The following is a 305-nucleotide window of genomic DNA, read 5'->3' on the forward strand; positions in this document are numbered from 1 at the left end:
TATACACAAAAGAATCTTGGTTGGTGGCCATGGTGGTGATTCCACCACTCGGGAGGCAGAGGCAGGGGGATCTCTGTGAGTTCCATGTTAGCCTGGTCTACATGGTGAGACTTTGCCTCAAGCAAACAAAACAATCCAATAAATGACAGTCTCATGGAAGACTTCATCTTACACTGCTGTGGAGCACACGGCCAGGGAAGTCTAGTCATGCTAGACTCTGTAGCTCAGAACAGTGCTAGTTAAAACACACAAGCGCAAAGAACAAGCACAGACACGGTACTGGCCGGCATCCCGCAGGGACTGTA

The 305-nt window shown here is 49.5% G+C and overlaps 1 protein-coding gene across 1 annotated transcript in view; it reads right to left on the minus strand.

Moving 5' to 3' along the window:
* Gtf2i (general transcription factor IIi) overlaps window positions 1-305 on the minus strand; it is a 61,336-nt gene that overhangs the window by 26,649 nt on the left and 34,382 nt on the right. The gene's annotated exons all lie outside the window — the stretch shown is intronic.

This window comes from Mastomys coucha, unplaced genomic scaffold (genome assembly GCF_008632895.1).
Source record: "Mastomys coucha isolate ucsf_1 unplaced genomic scaffold, UCSF_Mcou_1 pScaffold22, whole genome shotgun sequence".
NCBI lineage: Eukaryota > Metazoa > Chordata > Mammalia > Rodentia > Muridae > Mastomys > Mastomys coucha.